Source organism: Schistosoma mansoni, chromosome 3, assembly GCF_000237925.1.
Source record: "Schistosoma mansoni strain Puerto Rico chromosome 3, complete genome".
Classification (NCBI taxonomy): Eukaryota; Metazoa; Platyhelminthes; class Trematoda; order Strigeidida; family Schistosomatidae; genus Schistosoma; species Schistosoma mansoni.
Genome location: NC_031497.1, coordinates 24,016,632 through 24,024,737, shown reverse-complemented (window position 1 = coordinate 24,024,737; position 8,106 = coordinate 24,016,632). Strand labels below are relative to the sequence as shown.

The 8,106-nt window shown below is 33.4% G+C and overlaps 1 non-coding gene across 1 annotated transcript; it reads right to left on the bottom strand.

The window, feature by feature from the left end:
• Positions 1-4,650: 4,650 nt before the first annotated feature.
• Smp_tRNA_01565_Pseudo_TTG.1.1 lies at positions 4,651-4,719 on the bottom strand. Its single transcript has one exon. It is a non-coding gene (tRNA).
• Between the last annotated feature and the right edge of the window lie 3,387 nt (positions 4,720-8,106).

Here is an 8,106-nt window from a genome sequence, read left to right as displayed (position 1 = left end):
GCGCTTAACCTCTAGATCACTGAGCCGTTCGGTATCCCATAGTGTTAATGTCTAACTTCAACCAATCCACGAAATTGAGCGACGCATCCATCATTGTCTTCAGCGAGTTACTATCTCACAACAGACCCAGTTGACCTCCACTGTTCACTGCGTTTTACTAGAACTCCAGGACATACCTCTTGAAGCCAGTTACTAGTGAGCATATGTTGATTAATATCAAAACAATTCTGTTTATTATTTCTATCTACAAAATATTTATAATCTATTTATTAAGAAACCATTCTGTCAGTAAGTAGTTTACTTAATTTATTTACTTACGCCTGTTACTCCTCTTGAAGAAGCATAGGCCGCACACCATCATTCTCCATCCAACCCTGTCCTGGGCAATCCTTTCCAGTTTTTTCTAGTTGTTATTCATCCTTTTCATATCTGCTTCAATCTCCTAGCGTAATTTGTTCTTTGGCCTTCCTCTTTTCCGCTTCCCTTCCGGATTCCAAGTTAGGGCTTGCCTTGTAATGCACATTGGTGGTTTTCTTAATGTATGTCCTATCCACTTCCAATGTCAAGCTGGTTTGTCCTCTCCTACAGTAGGCTGTTGCTGATTGTATGCGGTCAGTGAATGTTGAGAATTTAGCGTAGACAATTGTTTATAAATACTTGTACCATTTTGATGATGGCTGTAATAGTTCTCCACGTTTCAGCTCCGTGCAGTAGGACTGTCTTGACGTTAGTATTGAAGATTCTCACTTTGAAGTTAGTTGACAGTTGTTTTCAGTCCCATATGTCCTTCAGTTAAAGGAATGTGGTCCTTGCTTTGCCAATCCTCGCCTTTACATCTGCATTAGATCCTCTTTGTCCATCAACGATGCTTCATAGGTACGTGAATGTTTCCACCTCTTCTAGAGTTTCTCCATCAAGTGTTACTGGGTTGGTGTTCTCCATGTTGTATTTGAGAATCTTGCTTTTTCCTTTGTGTATGTTGAGGCCTATTGATGCAGAGGCTGTTGCTACATTAGTTGTTTTCGTCTGTATTTGTTTGTGTGTATGGGATAGGAGGGCTAGTTCATGTGCGAAGTCCAAACGCCTTCTCATAGTCATTAGTAAGTAGTTGAATGAATCTAATTTATAAATAGATTGGTATGCGAATAAAGAATAAGTTTAAAGCATTGACTATTGTTTTGTTTTTTACTTTCCTAATAAGCATTCTATTTCATTTCAGGAAACTTAATTTAAATTTACTACAAACTCTTCCGGAAAATATTTTCAGTTCATTAAAACAATTGCAACGTTTGTAAGTTAACTGTGTGTATATTTGTATAAGTATTATGTAATGTTCTATTCAGTTTGATGACATTTCAATTCAAATGTAAAATGTTCTAAGTTATGAACATTGGTAGACAACGATAGGTATCATATAGTTTTGATTAATGAATGTATGAAAGTTACTTACTTACTTACTTACTTACGTCTGTTACTCCCGATGGAGCATACGCCGCCGACCAGCATTCTCCAACCCACTGTGCATGAAAGATAATGATATGTTAATTAGAAACCAATATTTGTTTATGTTAAATAAATAATAAGGTTTTAATAGTTGAGATCATAAGTAAATTGAAACTAGAACATCATGAGAAACCTGGAAGCACTGGATGACCATTTCATCCTATTGTGGGACTCCTAAGCGGTGTGCATCCACTGGACGAGACGGTCGTCAAATGTTTCCAGATTTTCCATGTTAGTCTAGCTTCAATTGACTCATGATCTCAACTATATAAAATAACTATATTACTGTTAAGTTAAATTTATAATGTTACCTAAAGTTGTGAATTTAGGTTTTAAAACTAGATTCTATGAAGTGGTGGCTTTACGTAAAACAAAACAATATGAATTCACTATTATTTATTTTATTATATTGATATTCAGTGGTACATTTCAGTCATTAATCTAATATGAACTGAACCAAATTGAATAATTAGACGATATTTCAAGGGTCAAAGTATCAAAGTTTACTTAAAGGTTTCTGGTATTCATTGTTATATTTATGAAATTATTGACATTCGATTGAATATGCTTAGTTGTCTAATAAAGCTGAAAACAGTCAACTAGTTGGTCAAACTATTTAACAGATAAATGCTAACAAGCTTATAAATGAATGAATAGTAGTAGTTAATGTAAACCTTTTAAAGCTTAAAATTGATTGATCACTGGGTGGTGATCAATGTCATGCGTGTCAAATCCTTCTTAGTGCTGATCGAATTCTGTCGATCAAGTTGCAATGTGGCCACTAGTCTAGGTGGCCCGACACTGCGTGCACTATGTTGAGGTGAGATGGTGGTTGGAGATGGTCAAAATAAAACCCGGGTTTCGTGCTACTTGGCACTCGTCAGCAAGATATACCTGTAATCTTGAGGGAACTGGTGCTCCCTGACAGATTTGATCCCGTGTCACTCAGCTTCACAGTCAGAGACGTTACCATTGAGCTATTCAGACCTCGACCGACCTCCTGTAGGACTGAGATGTAGTCATAATTGATTGATCACTGGGTGGTGATCATGCGTGACACGCAAAACTATTTGATAGATAAATGCTAACAAGCTTATACATGAATCATTAGGTTCAGTACAATCTAAGCGTCTTATAGCTACATAATTCGTTGATGGGAATATGAAAAATATTACCAAAGTACCAGGATTATCTCATTTGAGGGTCGTTTATGAGAAGAATGATGAGGAAAAATTAAAAGTAATATAATGATGACAACTGTTATTTATGTGATACATATATACTATCATTTGTTGGTTTGCATTACTTATAGTAGTTTATATAAACCTTTTAAAGCTTATCTAGTCACGATTTGACCTAACATATTTTTGATTTGTTCACCTTTATGTCTTAATGAAGTTTTTCCGTTAAACCATGTGTCGAATGATTTTAATTTGTACATTTTGAAATACAATGTTTTTGATTACACTTGTTAACCTACAAACCTCATATAACTACTATTTTGCGACTTTCAATGAATTAGCGTATTTGATTAAGATGAGTTTACACTAAATGAACTATTCTAGTTAAACTCTTGATAAAGATACAATAACTATGACTGAATGATTGGTACATTTGCACTAGATGTTGATGGAGATGGATATTAAATTAATTTAAAAGTTACAGTTTTGGTATGCAATGTATGAAGAGTTTGTTTTCATTTTAAAGTAACTTTTTATCAGGTATTGATGGTAGCTGATGGATTATAATAAAATGAGTTTGTAATGCTCCTTAGTTTAATTGATGGTATCAATTCTTAATAATCAGTCAGTCAATCAGTTACGACGTAGAACTTCGTACGTACACAAATCAGTTCGAGTTGCCATACCACATTAGCACAGAGATCCAGTTGTCGATTCAAATCCCACAATGGTAGAAATAGTAAGAATATAAGCAGTAAACCGAAAGATTAGGGTTTTGAAGATTTTATTCAAGGAGTATAATCCAGTAAAACAAATTTGGAAAGAGAAAAAAGGGACACGAAGAACTTAGAAGATTAGAATTTAAGAGAACAGAAAGAGTGGATGCAATTTCGTCATTGTAAACCATCTTGAGCCATATCAATCAAGGTCTCTAACCATCGATAGCTATCTTCTCGTGAATCCCAACCATGTAGTCTACACCTACCAATATAGTTCAGTCCACTTGTCAGCGACTTCATGGATTCGTTCCACTTTTTGGTCTGACCGCCCCTAGCTTTCTTCCAACCTACTCCTACACCATAAAACATTGCACGTCGGGGCAGTCGGTGGTTGGGCATACGTAACACGTGTCCCAGACATCTCAACTGATGAAGTTTCACTATTTCATCAATCGATTAGCCATCCTTACCTAGTACCAGTTTCCCAACAACTGCATTACTTACTCGGTGGTCTCAGGATATACGAGCAATGGTTCCAGGACACCTACTAATAGAATGATAATATTCAGTAATATGACCTCAATGAAACATAAAAAAAAGTGATAATTGCATAAATTGAATGATATAGCTTAATCGCCATCATTACCAAGAAAATAAACCTTTCTAACTATGGATATTATTTTGTATACTACTTTCTTTTAACACTTATATTTCTAACTTTCTCTTAGTTGACTGCTATTACTAGTATACCAATATCATGTTACATTTTGTTGTTCTCCTATGACTGAAACGCTCTTTTTTTGTTCTGACATGAAGTTCAACAAAGCAATTTGTAGGTATCTTTACCAAGTTTTGATTAGATAATTTTGAATAAATTGAGCATTGGTTAGACTGTTATAAATAAATAGTAATATATTTGTAATATCCAAATGAGTAGAAAAATTAGATTTTCTGACGTTTCGTAACTCAGTGTAAGCCACTTCTTCAGGGAAGATGTCTGTATTTTCATTTTCAATTCATAATCTTGCAAACAAAGTATAAGATAAATTCACTTGATATTGTTTGTTTGAATCTTCCCGTTGTTGTTTAGGACTGTAATTGATCAGTCTCTTATTGGCCTCGATATAGCCTAAATTCACAAGCATGATAAGCGAAGATGTATAGTGGCTAGTAGTGGAATCTAGGACGTACATTTCGTCCTATTTGGGACCCATCAGCTTCATGTACCTGATTCTCAGAGTTGATGTTAACTCTGGGACTCGAACCCAGTACCATTCGCTTCAAACGCCATCACATTATCCACTCACCTACTAAGTCCTGAATAATATACATATATCTATCCAAATACTCTAAATATCTTTCAAAAATGCTAACACTATTTATCCAATTACACTTATGAATAGTTTAAATCTTAAACTTTAAACTTTCTTATGAAAGAATTTGTAAAGAATGTAAGTAAAGTGACTATTGGTAAATCTTATTCTTTGCAAATATAATGCAATGGAATATAGGTATATATATGTATATTATATGTAAAGTGTTTTATATATTGAATAAGAAGGAAACTATACTCTAATATGATCATTCATAATAGGCCTAAAATTATAAACATATGGTTAATATGCTGTTATTGTTATTGTTGCTAATCCCTTACATTTCACCATTTATTTATCCTCATAAATGCATTATTATTTAAACTCCAATATTGTACTTCATACCTATACCTACCTACCTACTTACCTACCTATCTACCTACCTATCTACCTACCTACCTACCTACATACATACATACATACATACATACCCATTTTATGGCTCATTAGAATAAATTGTATATAGCAGCTGCGTTTAGGGCACATCTGTTACAAAAATCTGGTTAGATTAATGTTTATCATCTGTGTGTGTGTGCGTTTATACACATATTGAATATAGGTTTATTTTTTATTATTTTTCTTATTTTTTTCTTTTTTTTTTAAAAAAAACTAAAGTTCAGATCATCAATTTTTATGTTGCATTTACCGTGTTTCTTTTTAATGAAGTTTTTCTTCTTTTTTCTCTTTTTATTCCCTTCTTTCTTTTTCTTCTCTTTTTCTTTTCTATTTTCTCTTTTTTTCCTCCATCTTAGAACTTACTGTATTATAAACATACAAACATATATACAATGAGTTACGTTGTTTTCTTGTTTTTTTTGTATCTTCTTTTGAAGAATTTTTTTTAGAATATCAAATGAGATATATATTAGATAATTTCTTTATGAATAGTTTTCATTTTTATGTTTACTATGTGGTAGATAATTGTCGGTTAAATAAAAAGGATAATAAGATAGTGGTTGGAGGTGGTCAACAAGAAACCCTGGATCCGGGTTTCCTGCTACTTGGCACTTGTCAGTAAGGTGTACTTATAATCTTGGGGGAACTGGTGCTCTTTGACGCATTCGATCCCATGTCACTCAGCTTCACCGTCAGAGACGTTACTAAATATTTAAGGTTGAGATTTAGACTCTTTAAAGAAGCATAATCTTACACATTTTAACAGTAGTATGTTCTATTGCTTAGTAAAATAGTTTGAGAACAATAAAGAATGAGTATTATCATCAACAATATGAATAATGAATGAGCTGTAGGTTTATTTTAAAGAGCACTCTTTGTACTCCTATTCTGATGTCATATATACCAGTCACTTAGTTACCACTCGTTGTTTATTTCTTTTCTTGGTCTAATGTTCATATCTTACTCCATGCACACAATCATCATTTCTTTGTTAACACCTTTACGAATATTCATTATTAGACATCATATAGTCTCCGTGTTATTTGTAAAATTACGTTTTTTTTTTTTGAAAGAAAAAAAGGTAAATGAAAAGCCGATTGTCAATAAAAACTAGTAACACCCCCCTCTCTCTCTCTCTCTTAAGTTACAAAATAATAAACATAAATCTATAGACATTTTAGACCACCATTATAGAAATTACAATTATGAGACAATATACGAATGAAGACGTATAATTTGCCATTCATTAAACATTAAATCATTGACATTCTTATCCAACATGCATAGATATATATCATAGACGATGTTCCTTATAAGGTGACTAAAATCTATATATTTAACCAATCAGAATGAAATGAGAGAGAGAAAAAAAAAACATAAAAACGTGACATTTATCTAATTAAAGATAATCAAAGTGATTTAATAACAAAGGGGTGTTTATATTTAAAGAAATGAGTTTTTTTAAAAAAAAATTTATTCATATTTAAATACGTTTTAACCAAAGAATAATCAAAGATGGTTAGTGGCTAGCAATGGAATCCACAAAGCGCGTTTCGTTCTATTTGGGACTCGTCAGCTAGATGTACCTGCATTTCAGAGTTGATGTGCACTCCGGGACTAAAACCCAGTACCATTCACTTCAAACGACATCGCATCATCCACTCATCTACTGAGTCCTGATAGCCACATATGTTTGTGAGATGGGGTGAAGTTTAAATACACTTGGTATTGTTTAATTGTATCTTCGCATTGTTATTTAGGAATGTAATTGATCAGTCTCTTATTGGCATATGTGCTTCCTGTGCTGACTGCCTCGATAATACCTGAAGTCATTAGTTTTATAAGCAACACCAAGTGAATTCAATTGTTTGTGTAACGAACATAATTTGGTTAGATTATTTTTTTTATGAATTGAATTCATACTACTAAAAAAAAAATCGAATTATTGAAATGAGTAAAATTTTTGATTTAGATTCCAATGACTTGAAGTAATCTATAATTTTAAAACTTACTTGGTTACATCATTTTCATACCAAACAAGTATTTCGATTTATTTATTAAATAAGTCATTGTATGGTGAAAGGTTCTGTTATATCCTGTGCCTGAGTGTCCTGTTTAATATATATGAACGTGATGATCCCTGGCAGTGAGAGAAGAGTGGTTTTATCGATCACATCCAGTGATACTTGAAAACCATATGAGCAGTTTTGAGTACTTAACAGTCCTGCTTTCTGTCTAGCCCAGACAGTTAAGTCCACAACACCATTAATAGCCTATGCAATATGAATCATTATTCTCAAATACACTGGGTTTTTATACCAAACAAACTGGTCACATCATATCATGAAATAGTAAATAACATTTGTACAAGATTTGGCCAAATAAGGCTGTGAATATGGGGAACTGTAGTTAATAGACTGGGTATAACTCGGGAATGGTAAATCGCATAATAATAGTCTATATATCAAAATAAAGCTTATAATAAGAGGGATACGAATATGAATAGTTTAGTTACTTAACAATTATACAATAGGAAATATACATATCATATTGCTGCATAAATAGTTCTTAGCAGTTACCATTCATAAATCTCCACGGGATATAACCGTTCCCAAATAGCAGATTATCTTTTTTTTCAAAGTTGAAATCATGAGTCATTTGAAGCTAGACCACCATCGAAAAACCTGGAAGCTCTGAATGAGTGTTTCAATCTATCTTGTTACTACTAACGAGATGGCGAGCATTGAGAGAGGCACGAAAGCAGCTATCATTTCCCGGACGCCCACACCGTGGAAGGGTTCCTCTGGAGGTACCTGTAAAGAAAAATGGATTAAAAGTGATCTAAGTGACCTCGACAACGTGACCGCAGTGCCCAAGGGACAACTGCTAGAGGTCGTTCACACAACCTTTTTGTGCGGGATTTTTGACTTGTTA